Below are 15,520 nucleotides of genomic sequence, written 5' to 3'. Positions count from 1 at the left end.
AGCCAACCCTAGGGCACAGGTGCCTTCAAGATCCTACCTTTGGCTAGAGTCCCAGAGTTTGCTAACGTGGTTTTGAGGACGGCCCAAGAAAGACAAGAGGAAGCACGGTGAAGTCACCTAAGGCAAAAGACATTCAAACGTGGCAACTTTGGGATAAACACTGCTCTACCAGCCACCACCCAGATCCCAAATTATCTCCTGCCCACCTTGAACCAGAACCTCTTCTTAATTCGGTGTTTTCTGAGCATTACACAATGCCCTCAATTGTTCTGGCCCCATCCCATGTTGCTTTCACCTAACGTGACAGCAAGTTGAACTTTTGTCCTTGCGAGCCGTTGAACCTGGCAGCCAACCATCTGGAGATCTTATCACAGATCCAGTTATTGCCCGACCTCTACTTTCTTCCATCCCTCTGTAAACAAAAGCCGGATTTGGGGTCAAGAGAAGATCAGTCCTGCTACAGGACTGGAGGCTAAAACATACGAAGAACGGTTGCTGGAACTGGGTATGTCTAGTCTGATGAAAAGAAGGGCTAGGGGATACATGATAGCAGTGTCCCAGTATCTCAGGGGCTGCCACAAAGAAGAGGAAGTCAAGCTATTCTCCAAAGCACCTGAAGGAAAGACAAGAAGCAATGGGTGGAAACTCAACAAGGAGAGAAGCAACCTAGAACTAAGGAGACATTTCCTGACAGTTAAAACTATCAATCAGTGGAACAACTTGCCTCCAGAAGTTGTGGATGCTCCATCACTATTTTTAAGAGGGGACACCCATTTGTCCAGAATAGTATAAGATCTCCTGCTTCAGGGTTGGACAAGATCCCTTCCAACTCTGTTATTCTGCCATTCTGCCACGTATAAAAAATTGTCCCAAACAAATCCGAATAATGTTATTTACTTTACAGAGGAATTATTGAGTCTGTCATCTGCACTTCTATAACTGTCTGGTTTGGCTCTGCAACCCAACAAGACAGACACAGGCTTCAGAGGATAATTAGAACTGCAGAAAAAAAACAATGTCTACCAATCCACGGAGGACCTGTATACTATATGAGTCAAAAAGAGGGTTGTGAAAATATTTACAGTTCCCTCACATCTTAGACATAAACTGTTTCAACTCCTACCCTCAAAACAACACTATAGAGCACTGCACACCAGAACAACTAGACACAAGAACAGTTTCTTCCCTAATGCCATCACTCTGCTAAACACTGTCAAACTATTTACTAAATCTGCACTACTATTAATCTTCTCATCGTTCCCATCACCCATCTCCTTCCACTTATGACTGTATGACTGTAACTTTCTTGCTTGTATCCTTACAATTTATATTGATATTGATCATTTCCTGATTGCTTATTTGTACCCTATGACTATCATTAAGTGTTGTACCGTACGATTCTTGATGAACGTATCTTTTCTTTTATGTACACTGAGAGCGTATGCACCAAAGACAAATTCCTTGTGTGTCCAATCACATTTGGCCAATAAAGAATTCTATTCTATTCTACTTGCATCTCTTATAAACCAACATCTCCAGCCACTTCAATCTTGGATCCGGAATTTGGAACATCTGGATGCAAAATGTTTAACCGCTCCGAGCTCCCCGGCACGCACAAAACGGGTATATCCTTCAGCCTGGCAGGGGGACTAACAGAGCCGCAGGCTGGGCTCTGAATTCTTTCTAAATATATATTGCCTTTTTGTCCTCTGCAAAGAATGTGGAAGATGTTCCCAAGGCCGCATGTGGGTGGGGGGGAGTGAATGAAATCTGTGGGGTATCTGCCATCACTTTTATCAAGCCCCTGCCTTGTGCGAGTCCACGGCTTGTGGGGATGGGCAATTACACACCCAAATCTCTGCTTCTATTTTTAGGAAAAGGGACCCGCCCTGCCTGGTGGCTGAGACAGATTTGAATCCAGGGTGGTTGTTGTTGTTGTTTTTAAAAAAACATTTCCAGCACAACTGATGCATTAAACCTGGGTGGAAAGGCAAGGGATGCAGGGTGGGGGGCAGAGAAAGGAGGGGAAGAAACTTGGTGACTTTGTTACCTCTCAGAATTGGTTCCCACATGCAAACATCGGTCACTTGGAATTCCCACCCTAGAAAACAGGTTCTGCAGAATAATATATATAGCTAAGTCCTCGTCTTACGGCGATCGCTTAGTGATCGTTTGAAGTCACAATAATCCCCCCCCAAAAAAAAACATTTAGAATCCAATTGCAAAGTTACAACATCTGCCTCCTCTCCCCCCGCCCCCCGCCCAGCAAGGTCATGCAACTGCATTTTTATTTCTCGACACAACTGGTCCACAACGGCATCTACGCCCAGCAGATGGGCAGCAAATAAATTTAATTTCTTTTCTTTTTTTTAATTAAAAACGATTCGAAATGATGATATAAATTGTGAAATATAAAATGATTTATGTAGAAGGGATTTATCTAGAGGAAGAAATGGAAATCTAAATGAAATGGAAATGGAATAAGATATTTTTTATTTTAAAAAGATAGAATAGAATAGAATAGAATTCTTTATTGGCCAAGTGTGATTGGACACACAAGGAATTTGTCTTGGTGCATAGGCTCTCAGTGTACATAAAAGAAAAGATACCTTCATCAAGAATTACAGACAGATGATATGGAAAACAAAATTGAAGAAATATATTGTTAAAAGGGTAAAATGATGGATAAGGAAATAAAATATGATAATCTGGTCCACCTTTAGAAAACAATGAATATTCAGAAATAAGTGTGAAATATTAAAATGACTAGGGGAGACATGATAGCAGTGTTCCAATATCTCAGGGGTTGCCACAAAGAAGAGGGAGTCGGGCTGTTCTCCAAAGCACCTGAGGGTAGAACAAGAAGCAATGGGTGGAAACTGATCAAGGAAAGAAGCAACTTAGAACTAAGGAGAAATTTCCTGACAGAACAATTAATAAGTGGAACGACTTGCCTGCAGAAGTCGTGAATGCTCCAACACTGGAAATTTTTAAGAAAATGTTGGATAACCATCTGTCTGAGATGGTGTAGGGTTTCCTGCCTGGGCAGGGGGTTGGACTAGAAGGCCTCCAAGGTCCCTTCCAACTCTGTTGTTGTTACTTGTTACATGTAAATCAAGGGTTTTAACAGAATAAAGAAATAATGAAAAATATAAAGGGAGAAAGAAAAGAATGAAATAAAAGAAGTTTAAGGTTAGGAGGTTAGGGCGGATGGTAATTCTGATTATATATGAAATATAAAATAAAGATGAAAAAGGGAAAAGTAAAAAAGGATAATGGACCTGATTATAATTATTTTGGTCACTCCTTCCCATCTTTTATTCTGTAATTCTTTGACGGAGCATCTTTTTGCATTGTTAACCCTCCTCATTTGCAGATGTCCGTGCCAATAAATCAATCGGCCTATGGGGATTTCATTTGGCAGCCTTCATAATAAACTCCTGACCCCTTCCCCTTATTTTAGCAACAGCCAGTGAAAGTCCATTAAACTTTCACTCTCTTCATGCAACAAAAAAAGCAGACACACACACACACAAAATGAAACGTGGAGGAAGGGGGAGAGGGAGGCACTGTTATTTGGGAGTTGCAATGTGGAAAACGTTATTTCTTTTCCAAAACAGCAGAGGAAGTAGAAAGAGGGAGGGGGGGGAAAAATACGAATTCCAAAGCAAAACTTTTGCCTTTTTGCCAAATTATATATCCTGCCCTTCTTTCGCGGCCAAACTAAGCATTCGGCAACTGGGTGACATCAACTGTTTGTTGTCGCTGAAGGATCCTTGGAAGAAAACAAAATTTCTCCCATTCAAAGGTTTTTCCTAGTCTGACCCCCAGACTAGGGGTCTCCTCCTCCTCCTCCTCCTCCTCCTCCTCCTGTTGCCCCACAGATCCAGAGGTGGGCTGCTAGGGGTTCAATCTGTGCTTAAATCCACATTCTTTCTAGATTATGTGGGGTACAACCAGGGATGGACTGCTGGGGGTTCGCAGGGTTCGGGAGAACCTCTCGCTAAGATTCTGTGCAGTTCAGAGAACCCCCAAATCCCATTCCTGGCTGGGCCCTCCCACCCAGTGGTGGGATTCAGCCCGTTCGCACCACTTCGGGAGAACCGGTTGTTAACTTTCTGAGCAGTTTGGCGAACTGGTTGTCGGAAGAAAGCATTAGGGCAGAGAACCGGTTGTTAAATTATTTGAATCCCACCACTGCTCCCACCTCTCCCCTCCCACCTCTCCCCTCCCAGGAGTCTCTACGGGGCCTGTTTTGGATGCAGGTAAGTGCAGGGCGCACGGGAGAGCGAAAAATGAACCTGCGGGAAGTTTGGGAAGGAAAGAAATGGGTCCGTTTCCAGCCTCCAGAGGGCCTCCAGAGCCTGGGGAGGTTGTTTTCGTCCTCCCGGAGGCTCGAGAAAAGCCTCCGGAGCCCGGGGAGGGCAAAAATGCCCCCCCCCGTCATGGGACAGGAGGCCAGCTAGGCCACACCCACCATGGCCACGCCCACCCAGCAACCGGGCAGAGAAACCCCTTGCTAAAATTTTTGAAGCCCACCCCTGCTGACCCCACTAAAGTAACTGCCAAGGTGACGTCAAAAAAGTCAAAATGGCGGCCCCAATGGTGGAACTGACGCTCCGACAAACATTTAAAAAAAAAAACCCAGTCTGAGCTTCGATGGAAGCTTCGCGGCAGCCATCTTTTTCGACCCTACCTTCTGCAGGTAGTCCTCGACTTACAACGGTCCATTTAGCGACCGTTCGAAGTTACAAGAGCACTGAAAAGAGGGACCGAGGGCCGTTTTTTCACACTTAACCACCGTCGCTTGCATCCCCAGGGTCACGTGATCAAAATTCGGGTGCTTGGCCACTGACTCGTATTTACGACGGTAGCAGTGTCCCATAGGGTCACTTTTGCGACCTTCCAACAAGCAAAGTTAATGCGGAAGCCGGATTCGCTTAACAACCACGTGACTAGGTGAACAACAGCCGTGGTTTGCTTAGCGACGGTGCCAAGGAACATTGTAAAACGGGGGCAAAACTCTGGGGTGCTCGGTTACTGTCTGAGCTTCCTTCTTTTCTTGCAGGCATTTCATTACCCAAACTCACTCGACAAATGTTTCACTTAGCAACAGAAATCTTGGGCTCAATTGTGGTCACAAGTTGAGGACTACCTGTATAGTTACTTTAAGGCTTTTTTTTTTAACGGCACTGACCCTCAATCTGAGAACCAAACACCACCCTTGTTCGGTTAAATGAATCCCGTGGCACAAATGCCTCTGCTCGGTGAGCGTTCCATCTTCTTCTCCTTTCTTTATCTCATCAGAAAGGGCAGAATCCGGAACCATTTGGAAGTTTCCTTCCTAATTTCCATGGCCTGTACTTAAAATTTAAAGCCGGACCGGGGTGAAATCGACTTACCTTTGCTACCAGTTCGGAAGCGCGTGTGTGCCATGCATTTGCTGCACACACACCATCTTCGCATCCAATTTTGGACCCTCTACACATGTGCAAAGCCTTCTGTGCACGCACAGAGGGTCCAAAACAAGTTACTTCCTGGTTAAAACCTGGTTTAAACGACATCCGGGCAGGTGGGCGGAGCCTCATGCTGCCACCGCTACCAGTTCGCCAAACCACATGCCCCTGCCGCTACCAGTTCGCCTGAACAGGAGAGAACCGGTAGCATTTCACCCCTGATCTGGACCATATGCATTTGGGCAGAACCATGTTGGGGAAGTCAAACATTTGCCAACTCCTGAGCAAAGTCCCAGCAACGTTTCTGGCAAAAATTTCTGAATAGAATAGAATAGAATAGAATAGAATAGAATAGAATAGAATAGAATAGAATAGAATAGAATAGAATAGAATAGAATTTTTTTTATTGGCCAAGTGTGATTGGACACACAAGGAATTTGTCTTGGTGCAGATGCTCTCAGTGTACATAAAAGAAAAGATACGTTCATGAAGGTACAACATTTACAACACAATTGATGGTCAATATATCAATATAAATCACAAGGATTGCCAGCAACAAGTTATAGTCATACAGTCATAAATGGAAAGAGATTGGCGATGGGAACTATGAGAAGATTAATAGTAGTGCAGATTCAGTAAATAGTCTGACAGTGTTGAGGGAATGATTTGTTTAGCAGAGTGATGGCCTTCGGGAAAAAACTGTTCTTGTGTCTAGTTGTTCCGGTGTGCAGTGCTCTATAGCGTCGTTTTGAGGGTAGGAGTTGAAACAGTTTATGTCCCGGATGTGAGGGATCTGCAAATATTTTCACGGCCCTCTTCTTGATTCGTGCAGTATACAGGTCCTCCATGGAAAAAAAAAACCTCCTTGGTTTCTGCTGACCAAGCCTGTTCTAAGAGGCTTCAGAGCAGGACAATATTTAAAAAAGAAAAAACGGTTTGTTATGCGCGTGCCATCCAACTGGCTTTCAATGATTTCTCTTCCCACACACACACACCCACACCAAGTGAGCCAAAATTAAGATCTCATGATTCGAATAGCTTAAAACCACAGCAAAGAAATGAAAAAAACGAAAAACAACACAAAAATTATCGAAGGCTGCGGCTGGAATTTTGGCTGCTTCAAAATTCCTGCTGGGCGTAGGAATTCAGTTTCCCCCCCAAGCCAGGCTCGGGCAAATGAGGTGCTCCTTGGCTTCTCAAAAAAGCACCACACAATTACAAAAAAAAAAGAATGCCTTGTGCTTTTATTTCAGCTCTTCCCCCAAACGCCACCGTCTCGGAAGGCTGCTTAAATGAAGATTTTTATTACAGCCATCATGATTAGGCAATTGCATGGAGCGGAGGAAGTGATAATTTTAGAGAACAGAGCAACCGAGATGATTAGGAGACTGGAGGCTAAAACATGCGAAGAAGGGCTGCAGGAATTGGCTGTGTTTAGTTTGATGAAAGGAAGGATTAGGGGTGACGTGATAGCAGTGTTCCAATATTTGAGGGGCTGCCCCAAAGAAGAGGGAGTCAAGCTATTCTCCAAAGCACCTGAAGACAGAGCAAGAAGCAATGGGTGGAAACTAATCAAGGAGAGAAGCAACCTGGAATTAAGGAGAAATTTCCTGACAGTGAGAACAATTAACCAGTGGAACAACTTGCCTCCAGAAGTTGTCAATGCTCCAACACGGGAAGTTTTTAAAAAGAGGTTGGACAACCATTTGTTGTTTTAACCATGGTTAAAACTAATATCTCAGGGGTTGCCATAAAGAAGAAGGAGTCAACCTATCCTCCAAAGCACCTGAGGGCAGGACAAGAAGCAACGGATGGAAACTAATCAAGGAGAGAAGCAACCTGGAATTAAGGTGAAATTTCCTGACAGTGAGAACAATTAACCAGTGGAACAACTTGCCACCAGAAGTTGTGAATGCTCCAACACTGGAAGTTTTTTTAAAAAGTTTTTTATTTTATTTTTTTCAGACAGAGAGACAGAACAAGCATACAATACATATTTTCTGAATAGAGTATTGACAGAGTCAAAATTCATTCAGCTTATTTTCTCCATATTTACTATTTGCACTCCAATTTCTGCCAACTATTCTACCTTCCCCGTTTTGTCTCTCATTTGTATTTTTTATAAAATATGTAATCGATATTACCATCCGTCCTCACCTCCTTCTCTTCACCTATTTCAAACTGTTCTCTTCGTTTCTCTCTTTACCATACATGTTTTTCATAATTTTTTTTAATCTACCGAAATTCTTTACTTTAAAAACAATCATTCAATCATTTACTTCTTCACATTTTAGATAAAGATGATGTCTAATAAATATAAAGAAACATATGCTTAAAAGGGTAAAATAAGGGATAAAATCATAAGATATGGGTCCATCTTTGGGAAAAAAAATGATTATTTGTTTATTTATTTATTTATTTAATCACATTTTATACCGCCCTATCTCCCGAGGGACTCAGGGCGGTTTACAGCCTATTAAAAACACAAAAACACAAATATAAATACAAGATAAAATACTAATTAAAAAACTTATTGAATAAGGCCGAATTTAAAATTATAATTAAAACACTAAAACCCCATTAAAAACTGAATTAAAATTAACATCCTAGCCCAGTCCTGCGCAAATAAATAGATGTGTTTTAAGCTCGCAGCGAAATACTGATACTAAAAAAAAAAAAAAAACACTGGAAGTTTTAAAGAAGAGATTGGACATTTGACTGAAATGGTATAGGGCCATGATTGATTGATTGATTGATTGATTGATTGATTGATTGATTGATTAAATTTATATACCGCCCTTCTCCCGAAAGACTCAGGGCGGTTTAAAGCCAAATAAAACAGAGTTACAAAAATTAAAAACACTTTAAAAATCTAAATTCAAATTAGGCTGAAATGAATAAAACAGTGATAAAACCAAAATAAAAACCCACATTTAAAATACGTTAGGCCAGCCCTGCACGATAAAACAAGAAGGTCTTAAGCTCGCCACCGAAAGGTCCCGAGGTCGGGGAGTTGACGTAACCCTGGAGGCAGCTCATTCCAGAGGGCAGGAGCCCCCACGGAGAAGGCCCTCCCCCTGGGCGTCGCCAATCGACATTATCTGATTGACGGGACCCTGAGGAGGCCCTCCCTATGGGAGCGCACAGGTCGCTGGGAGGCTATTGGTGGCAGCAGGCGGTCCCGTAAATGATGGCGAACCTATGGCACAGATGCCAGAGGTTGGGCGCGCGAGCCGTCGGCCCAGTTCAGCTCTGTTGCATGCACACGCGGCTACTGCTGGCCAGCTGGCCTTCAGGTCTCTGCCATTCATGCGCGGGAGGTGGGGTGTATGCGGGGGGGGCATGCGCACATGTGTGGGGGAGGGACACATGCGGGGGGGCCATGCCTGCATGCGCAGGGGGGCAGGGGCACATCCATGCACAAGGGCATGCAAGGGGCACACACGAATGCGGGGGGGAGGCATTTTGGAGGTTCGGGCACCTGCGGTTTGGCCACTCGATCTGGAAACGGTTAGCCATCAGTGGTATAGGGCTTCTTGCCTGAGCAGGGGATTGGGCTAGAAGACCTCCAAGGTCCCTTCCAGCTGTGTAATTCTGTGAGAGGCTGCTTCCGGTCTTACCCCCTCCCCCCAGGACCAACAAATATTGCCACGTGTCTCAAAAAACTACCAGCTGTATACAAAGCCCAGACACAAAAACACACAACCTGCAAAACCGAGCGTCCAAACCTTCCTTGGCTTCAGAGCCTCTGTTTTTTGAAACTTATTCGTCATCTCCCCAAAACCGAGGAAGGGAAAATTCTCTGCCATAACAATGAGGCTTTGATTTCCAACACACACACACACACACACACACCCCTCCCCAACCCGACCAGCGTCTTGTGTCTCCATGGAGCAGAAATGTCAGAGGTTGAATAATTCCTTCTCTTTCTTCCAGTGGAACGCTAGTCCCCTTGCAAGATAAAAACAAACCCAGATAAATCAAACCAAGGTTCAAAAGAGGGTGGTCACCTGGGAAGGTTTGATTCTAGATCTAGAGGAATGATACCATCCAAGCCCCTCCGCCAGGCCACTTGGCCACAGCTGTCCCGGCGCTCAATTTAGACCTGGTGGAGAGCAGGAAAGTTCTCCTTAAGAGCCTCCCCAGCATTACTAAACTGAGTTGGGTCACCAATGACAACCAGACAAGCTTCTACTTGCCCCTGTATTTATTTATTTATTTATTTTTATTTTTATTTTTTTTTTATTTATTTTATTTTGTATGGGTGGGTGGGTTCATTCCTAGCTGCGGTTTTCACAATGAGTGTCTTGTGCTTCTTCTTGTGTAGGTTATTTGGGGAGAGAAACCCACCCACCCCCAAAAAAACAAAGGGGAATCACATTGGCTTTGATTACTCCCACAAAGAAAAACCGAAACCCCAAACTTCTTTCTTTCGTGTCTCTTTTGTGGCTGTGATCGCATCACAAACTCCTATAGAAACTGTCACAAATAAATAAGAGAGCAAAGCTTACTCCCTTCTATCTCTGATGATGTTACCTAGATGGGTCGTGAAACGTCTGCCAGAAAACAACCCAGCTCAGAGAGCACCAAGGGCCCCACAGTTCTCTTTCTCCTCCTCCTCCTCCTCTTCTTCTTCCCTCTCACATACCCCACTCCCTTCTAGCACTGATGATGTTACCTAGATGGGTCATGAAGCGTCTGCAAGAAAACCACCAAGCTCAGAGAGCACCAAGGATACCACAGTCCTCCTCCTCCTCCTCCTCTCTGCAAATCCCACTCCCTTCTATCACTGATGATGTTACCTAGTTGGGTCATGAAACGTCTGCCAGAAAGCTACTCAGCTCAGAGACCACCAAGGACCCTCGTTTCAACTCTGAGTTAAGGGAGAGAGATTCTCTTCTATTAGCCTTCTGTCAACGCCATCCGAGTCTCCCGCGGAGGTGCTAATCCCTCTAAATCGGCTTTGGAAGGACTTCCAGCCCTTCTTGGACACAGACCTCGGGCATTTCCCCAACACCCGTCGTCCCCCAGTCCCCCCGGTCCCCCGGCGTCTTTTCCTTGAGGACCTGGTACTTGGCTTGACCTCCCCCACGCCCCCCCACCCCCCCACCCCCCCTACGCCATGCGCCCAGCCACTCGCTTCCCTTTGTGCCTTCCCTCTGAGGATGGGGGTGGGGGGAAAGGGGGGGGGAGGGAAGACCCCTTCCATCTCTCCCTGCCTCCCCCTCCCCGTGGCTGAACACCTTTGAGCTGGGATTCCATCTGCCCCAATTGGGGAGGGGGGGACTTTGAGGGCAAAGCGGAGCTTCTCCATCCGTTGCAGAAGAGGGGAGTTGGTGGGGCGAGGAGGGAAAGGACCAGCTTATCATTGCATCCCGTCTTTGGCTCTCTTTCTCCCCCCGCCTCCCCACCCACCACCATCCTTCTACCACCACCACCCCATCTCCCCCTCCCCAAATCCGATTCCAGGGAAACCGACCCCAGCCCAGACTTTACAAGGGGAGGAGCGCTGGCCCCCTCCTCTCTCTCTCTCTCTCTCTCCCCCCATCGGCAAAGTGCGGCAACTTGCCCCTCACCTCCTCCGCCGGGGTCTCCGCCGCCTCCCGGAGGGCATCCTCGCCGCCCGGCCGAGCCCAGCGCAGCCCAACCGAACGAACGAAGAGCTCAGCTGGAGCCGAAGGCGGCTGCTTGCGCCACGTCCTGGTCTAAGCCGGAGCGGAGCAGCGCCGCCTGGTGGCCGACGCGCGCCACGACGCGCCCCGGCAAGCAACGCGTTGGCGGGTGCGCGGACTGGGGTTTTTGGGGTGTTTTTTTGCTGCGCCTTGGATTTCCCCCACTTTACAAAAACCCGCGCCCGCCCGCATCCCCACTCCTTTCCCGGGGCATGGCTTTCTCTCTCTCCTGGATCCCCAACCCAGTGGAGAGAGGGACGGGCAAGTCCCGTTCCGACGTGCGCTGCGAGCTTCGCAACTGTACAAGCGGGGACTGGGAGCAAAGCCCCTGGGGCTGGCTGGTGATTTTGGGGACGGGGGGGGCAGTGGTGGGATTTAAGGTATTTAACAACCGGTTCTCTGCCCTAATGATTTCTTCCAACAACCAGTTTTTGTTTTTTGTTTTTTTACATTTATATCCCGCCCTTCTCCGAAGACTCAGGGCGGCTTGCAGTGTGTAAGGCAATAGTCTCATTCTATTTGTATATTTACAAAGTCAACTTATTGCCCCCCCACAACAATCTGGGTCCTCATTTTACCTACCTTATAAACTAAGGATGGAAGGCTGAGTCAACCTTGGGCCTGGTGGGACTAGAACCTGCAGTAATTGCAGGCAGCTGTGTTTTAATAACAGGCTTCTTACAGCCTGAGCCACACCGTGGCCCTGAGCTGTTTGCCAAACTGCTCAGACAGTTAACAACCGGTTCTCCCAAAGTGGTGCGAACTGGCTGAATCCTACCACTGGAGGGGGGATAGTGATGTTGGGAGGGAGGGAGGCTGGATGTCGGTGGATCCCCGAAAGTCGTTGCACGTCGGTAAGTGCGCATCTCCTTTCTGGCTTCCTTCCCTGTTTTCATCCCGACGAAGGTGCCTTTTCTGCCAAGAGGCAGCTGGACTTGTCTGGGTTTTCTCTGAAGACGTTTCGCTTCTCCTCCAAGAAGCTTCTTCGGCTCTCGGACTGGATGGGGCGGGGGAAGCAGGGGGTGAAATCCAGCAGGGTCTGAGAGGTTCTGGAGAACCGGTAGCGGAAATTTTGAGCAGTTCGGAGAACCGGCAAATGCCACCTCTGGCTGGCCCCAGAGTGGGGAGGGAATGGGGATTTTGCAGTATCCTTCCCCTGCCACGCCCACCAAGCCACGTCCAAAGAATTGGTAGTAAAAAAATTTGGATTTCTTTTCACCACTGGGGAGAAGGGAAGGATTTATACTCCTTGCAGACAGAGCTGGTCATTTGCATCCTTTTTAGAGAGTCCTTGAGGCCACTTGGAGGTTTATCTGTGTCCTCAGGGTCACCTGAGTGGTGCAAATGGGTGCGGAGCCTTCTTGGAACTGCTGCAGATAAACCTCCAAGTGGCCTCACCGACCCTCTAAAAAGGATGCAAATGACCAGCTCCGTCTGCAAGGAATATAAATCCTTCCCTTCCCCGCCATCCAAGTCAGAGCCGAAGAAACTCTTTGGATGAGAAGCGAAACGTCTTCAACAGAAAAAAAACAAGAAAGTCCAGTTGCCTCCTGAAAAAAAGCACCTTTGAGACAACCTGAATGACAGAATCTCCATAAACATCCGGTGTTAATGCTGGCAGCCAATTTAACTCTCTTAACCTGTTTTTGACTTCTTGTTACTCAGCTGTTTGGGGTGGGGGAAAAGCAGCCATCTGGGTCCACTTTGTATTAACCCAGATTTAATTAACCAGGTTAGTATGTTTTGGGGCCCAGGTAAACACACTTCCCAGTTTCCTAAATAGTTTCCACCTACTCTACAAGTAGATATACTTATAGGTACGTTTAACTATGTTTGTTGAGTTAAATAACTCTGGAGATTGTTGTTTTTTTCATATCTGGGTTCTTTCTAGAGACTTTTGAATTTTTCTTTGCTCAACTTTTCTCCAGCTGGTGGGAATCTTGAGTCTTTCCTAGGGGTGGAATTAGACGGGAATCAAGATTATTCTGACCTGATTTCACGTTTGGGGTTGCTTGGAAAGGGAATTGAAACTTTTAAAAGAGGAGAAAAAGCCGAAATGTAGACCTTCCTCTCCAGCAAGCAGCAATAAAACACTCAGTGGTATGTTGTCTCCACCGGCAAAGATTCCAGTCTGGTGATGTCACCCTTTGCTTTTGCTGATAAGGGTCACATCCATACTTAAAGCGGACTCTGAAGCAAAATTTCCCTTTGTGTTCTTCTCTCTGCAATTTATTTTTATTTTTTTGCTGCTGCTGCAAAAAAAAACAACTCTAGATGAGTTGCAACGTATAATTTTTTAAAAATACAAGATAAAAACCACTGGAAAGTACAGGCAGGCCTCAATTTACAAGGGTTTGTTCAAGAGCCGTGGTGGCGCGAAGGTTAGAGTGCAGTACTGCCGGCTACGTCTGCTGATCACCAGCGGCCCACAGTTTGGCAGTTCGAATCTCACCAGGCTCAAGGTTGTCTCAGCCTTCCATCCTTCCGAGGTGGGTAAAATGAGGACCCAGATTGTTGGGGGAGGGGCAAGAGGCTGACTCTGTAATCCACTTAGAGTGGGCTGTAAAAGCACTGTGAAATGATATATAAGTCTGGTATAGCTTGGGAAGGAAGGAAGGAAGGAAGGAAGGAAGGAAGGAAGGACAAGAGGCTGACTCTGTAAACCGCTTAGACTGGGCTGTAAAAGCACTGTGAAATGATATATAAGTCTGGTATAGCTTGGAAAGGAAGGAAGGAAGGAAGGAAGGAAGGAAGGAAGGAAGGAAGGAAGGAAGGAAGGAAGGACTGGCTCAAAGTTGACTCAGCCTTCCATCCTTCCGAGGTGGGTAAAATGAGGACCCAGATTGTTGAGGGCAATAGGCTGACTCTGTAAACCGCTTAGACTGGGCTGTAAAAGCACTGTGAAATGATATATAAGTCTGGTATAGCTTGGGAAGGAAGGAAGGAAGGAAGGAAGGACTGGCTCAAAGTTGACTCAGCCTTCCATCCTTCCAAGGTGGGTAAAAGGAGGACCCAGATTGTTGGGGGAGGGGCAAGAGGCTGACTCTGTAATCCACTTAGAGTGGGCTGTAAAACACTGTAAAGCGGTATATAAGTCTAAGTGCTATTGCCCTCCCTCCCTCCCTTCCTTGCCATGGATAATTAGAATATTTCAGGCTAATTCTGCCCACTGCCAGGAGTTCAATCCTGACCAGCTCAAGGTTGACTCAGCCTTCCATCCTTCCGAGGTTGATCAAATGAGGACCCAGATTGTTGGGGTCAAGAGGCTGACTCTGTAAACCGCTTAGAGAGGGCTGTAAAAGCACCAGTGGACTTCAACTCCCAGAATTTCCCATCCAGTCATCAGAATATGCGCAATGGCTTCCCCTTTAAAAAAGAACAAACATTTGGAACAAATGATATGAATGGCTTGAGACTAGAAATAATGAACAATATATACAGGGGAGAATTTAAAAATGTAAAATATATGTATAACAAATATATCGAAATGTATAAAAGTAGGTTTAGAAAATACAATGTAACCACAGAAAAAGGGACAATGAAGAAAATAAAACGGTAAGAGAGATATGGGGGGAAAGGTATAAAACGGAAAGAAGACCACTAAGAAACATTGGTTAAAAAGAAGTTATATTTATATGCTGTATGTTATGTGTTTGTCATATTGCGTCATCATAAAATATTTTAAATTTTTTTTAAAAAAAACCTCATTAAAATTTTTCCCATTTTCAGGAGCAATAAATACAGACCCAAAGAAGTTATTATTGTTATTTTTATTATTTAAACCTTATTCCACAAGAAATCCCTCTTCGCTAACGTGGTTTTTATTACCACCGCCCTTAAATAATACTGTGTTAAATATAAAATACTTATGTTTAAATAAGAGACAAGTGGTTTAAAATACAGACCTTCTTCAAAAATTCACCGACATTCTTTTAAAATTACAAAGTCATGAAAAGTTAGTACAAAACGCTCGGGCAATTGGTGTCACCCATATTCGTTCCCCTGATGATAAGAGTACAAAACGGTCACAAAAGAAGAAAAATAAAGTCAGAATTAGCCACAAAGCGAGATTTCAAGGAATCCAAGCTGGATTTGGTCGAAGCGTCCATAATGGCTGGCGTCCTTGAGGCTGGGAAGCTAAGCAGGGTCGGGCCTGGTTAAGACTTGGATGGGATTCTGATGGAGAATCCCAGTGCTGAAGGATAGAGTGGAAACTGAAAACCTTACGCTGGAAGAGGGCAGTGCAAATTACTTCCATCAGACGGTCAAGAAAACCACAGGAGGTCACCAGAAGTAAATGATGGAGACACCTTAATCTTCTCCTGAATGGGAAAGCTATCAACCATGAGCATCCAACCTTGGCAACTTTAAGACTTGTGGCCCTCAACTCCT

The 15,520-nt window shown here is 45.5% G+C and overlaps 1 protein-coding gene across 1 annotated transcript in view; it reads right to left on the bottom strand.

Moving 5' to 3' along the window:
• RADIL (Rap associating with DIL domain) overlaps positions 1-11,170 on the bottom strand; it is a 47,671-nt gene extending 36,501 nt beyond the window's left edge. Inside the window, exon 1 of the mRNA XM_058157173.1 lies at positions 11,033-11,170. The gene's annotated coding sequence lies outside the window, so the exon portion shown is untranslated. The remainder of the gene's footprint in view (positions 1-11,032) is intronic.
• Between the last annotated feature and the right edge of the window lie 4,350 nt (positions 11,171-15,520).

This window comes from Ahaetulla prasina, chromosome 14, assembly GCF_028640845.1.
Source record: "Ahaetulla prasina isolate Xishuangbanna chromosome 14, ASM2864084v1, whole genome shotgun sequence".
Taxonomy (NCBI): Eukaryota; Metazoa; Chordata; class Lepidosauria; order Squamata; family Colubridae; genus Ahaetulla; species Ahaetulla prasina.
This window is presented reverse-complemented; position numbering and strand designations above follow the sequence as displayed.